Raw genomic sequence first — 4,044 nt, 5'->3', positions numbered from 1 at the left:
TTTATCGATCATCAGGATAAATCGGAAATCACTTATGTAGGCCTATTCAAGTGGTTACTTTTTTTAGATTTGTCGTCCCACTAGAGAAAAATCCCTATAGTGCGTCGCAGTTGGGATTCAAATCTTAGATATCTAGTTAATTGGTTGGAGAGCCTAACTACTGCACCGTAGCCCTAGGGGCAATATGAAGAGTATTTTATGATAGATCGGTCATAGGCGTATGGTGGGATAAATCTCATGTCATTAGTTTCTGAGAATCAACCCCTAGTCATTATGCCAGTAAAAAATGCACGTCTAGCTATGCCTAGACACAAGGCGTAGCTAGGTGCAAGGCCGGCCCTGGAGGAGGGCGGCACTGGGCGATGGCCCTGGGCCCATAATTTGAGAGAGCCCAAATTTTTTGTTTTTTTAGTATTATGTATTATAGGCATGTAATTGGGGCCTTGAATAGTTGAGCTCAAATTCATATTTCAGAATCTTTTGATATTATCTTTTATTTTTATCTTTTTAGACATGTAATTGGGGCTTTGTGTAGTTGAGACCCAAATTTATTTTGGACCTTTTTTTTTTTTTTTGCCCTGGGCCTCCTCTATGGAAGGACCAGAGCTGGCTAGGTGTGTCATTTGCGTCTGGGCAGTGACCCAGGCGTCGCCTTGGAGGTGTACTTATCCGACGATATGAATGGTATTTCTTGTCACAATGTTTGATACAACATGATATAAGTCCGCAAATCAGGAATAAATACATAGCAGAAGATATAAGATAACCAACTACACAATAAAGGGATTTACCCAATATACTCACAAACATGGAAAATATAAAATGACTGCATGTCAGCATGACTTAATACGTAACAAATACCATAATCGAATAAAAGAATATTACAAAGTTAAAATCCATAACCAAGTCAATTTTTACACAACCAAATCCAAAAACCAAAGTGCAAATAAAGCAATAGGGAATAGCGCGGAAACACAATCTCAAATGTGACGTGGGATTGATAGACATGATTCTCCAAACGACTCCATATATATATCATCTACCTGCTACCTAAAGAAAGAAAATACAATAGAATAGTGAGTCCAAATGACTTCGTGAGTAACAGATAAAAGATAGTGCATGATCTAATCATAAGGAGAGCAAAGGTATACAGTCTCTAAGGTAGATACTCACCATCTAAAGATATCATAAGTATGCATTTACTATATAATTAACCTACTCAGCTGCAAATAATACCATGAGTAGTGTTAGGTAATGATCAACATGGGTACTCTGCATATCATAAGAATGTACTGGTGCAAGTAATAGTAATAGATTATCAAATGTGAAAGCAATACTCCACCACAAGAAATATCACAATATATGAGAGCAATGCTCCATCATAAGAAAATATAAGTGACCAAGATACCTAAATATATAGCTATGGATTATGAGATAACACTCTACTACGGATACCCATAGGCAGCCCCAAATGTCAGGCTCCCTGTTTGCGGGAGAACGCTCTTCCATAGATACCAGTGGGTAGACAGAATGAAGCTATCTAGCTACGGGTTGCTGGAGAACTCTCTAGCGCGGATACTCATGGACATCCCAGGGTATAACAATCCAATGATAACAGTGTAGCAAGCAAATCAACATCATATGCAATAAACAAATCCCAATCACTGATGCCTCTCCCTATCACAATTGGGAGACATAGTTGACAAGAAATACATAGTGTAATGTTACTTGCATACTAATCAAACACCTCAATATGAGTATATGAACTCTATGCAATAATACACAATCATATCTATCGTGATAACTATCATTAGCACACACCATACACATGTGTACTACTAACAAAATATGCATATCCATAATGAGAAAGGCTCTACAGTACACACCATACACATGTGTACATCTACATGATATGAATGACTAAAATAACAATCTTCCTATTGTACACACCACACACATGTGTACAACTACAATTTATGAATAACAAAACATAAGCATCTTCCTATTATACGCACCATACACATGTATATAACTACAAGATATGAATAACTATATATCAATCATCCTACTATACACATACACACGTGTGTAAAACTACAAAATATGAAAAAAAAAATGAGATTGCATGGATACAAACTGTTCAACTCAAAGATCAAGCAAACAACTATCAAACTCATGTAGTAATGCGAATAGAGTCAAGGTAAATACAACTACCAACCAAAGTAATAAGTCATGCACTAAGATTAACATACTAATAAGTGCAAGGGATATATGGAATACCTGCCTTTATCTATGTCTCATGGTGAATGCCCTCCAATCTGGGCTCCTATCTTAAATCAGAAACCTGTGACAAATAACACAATCAAAACCTAGATCTATAGTAGATCCGGTAACTATCAATCCCAACTAATCTCATTCTAATCTGATAAACTCTATATCAACCAAGTACTGAACCTAATTAATTATCTAATTAATCTGATTATTAAACCTAGGCTCAATCAAGAAATAAATCTAATCGTTACCCACTTTCTTCTTCTCCGATGGCGACACACGACCAATAGCTGGGTGGGCTCGTCATAGCCGAAGAACGGGGACAACAGGGGAGATTGTTGGTGTGGCGGCGATAGAAGGATGGGAGATGTGCGATAGTGATGACCACGAACTGGCTACAGCTGTGGCCTGGTAGCGTGGCTACAGGTTGGCCGTGATTGTGGTTGGCAGCATCGGGATCTGCTCGCAGTGGAGACACGAAAGTGAGCACGACAACGTTCCGTGCCTGTGGCGGTTGCAATGGGTAGAAAGGGCAACGTTGGTTTTGACGACAACTGCTCGGGCAGCTGATGACTGCTCGCGACAGTTGATAGTTGCTTGTTACGGCTAATGGTTTCTCATGGTGGTTGAGAGGCACGATTTGGAAAGGTAGGCGGTTGGTGCGACCCGTGAGCAAGATGGGTGGTGGTTGCGAGCTAGCTGTGGCTGGCTGTGGTGGCCGGACATGAGGTGAGGTCGTGACGGGGCCACGGTGACCGAGCAATGTCGATGGGATAGGGTGGTGGTGGTTCAATGACTCATGGTGACGAGCAGGGGCAAGGTGCCAGTGTCTCAAGTGGACAGAAGCGACGATCGACAATTAGCGATTGGTGGCGTGGTGGGGACAATGTCCTTGAGCGATCGGGGTGGCGCAACGAGATTGCGCATGAGAGAGAGAGAGAGGGAGAGAGAGAGAGTCGCGCATTAGGGAGTCAGGAGGAAATGAAAACAAATGTGTTTGGTTTGTGTGTTTTCTATTTTTATTTTTTAAAAAAATACGTATTTTCTAGAAAATAGAAAATAATTTTTAGACATTCTCTATTTTTTCAAAAAATGCTATCTATTTTTTTAAAAATATAGATATGAAAAATACAAACTAAATACCATTTTTTAGAAATGCGCATTTCCAGAAAATGAAAATGGAAGACATGCAAGTCAAACGTACCCTTAGGGTTTAAGGAAAATAAATATTTCCTCATTTAAATAGGATAGTTAAACAGATTTTCATTCTATCTCATTTTTCTTGATAAAATATAAAAAGACACATTTAAAATCTTAAAAGAAATCCTAAAATTTTCTAAAAAAATTTTCTAAGGTTATTTCTTAATTAATACTTATTATTTCATTATTATTTATTGGTCGTATCTTACATTTTTCCACTAATAAAAATTTAGTCCCCAAATTTTCTACTAAGTCGATAAGTAACAATATCATGCTCACTCAAACAGTCAAGTACTGAAAAGACTACATGCACCTTAAGTCTTTCAGAATATAAGTAGGATGTGACACATACTTCCTCAACATGGATACATAGAACATATTATATATACCAACATGGTAGAGTCAACGATAGGCTATCTCACCTATCTTCTCCAATATCTGAAAGGGTCCAATGTAGCAAGGACCTAACATCTCTTTTAGTCCAAAACTCTTAACCCCTTTAATGGTGAAAGGCACAAAAATACATGGTTGTCCATTGAAAACTCCAAAGGTCTCCGTCTTCAATCTGCATAA

The sequence above is a fragment of the Zingiber officinale genome, chromosome 1A (genome assembly GCF_018446385.1).
Source record: "Zingiber officinale cultivar Zhangliang chromosome 1A, Zo_v1.1, whole genome shotgun sequence".
In the NCBI taxonomy this organism is placed as follows: domain Eukaryota; kingdom Viridiplantae; phylum Streptophyta; class Magnoliopsida; order Zingiberales; family Zingiberaceae; genus Zingiber; species Zingiber officinale.
Note: the sequence above shows the minus strand (reverse complement) of the source record.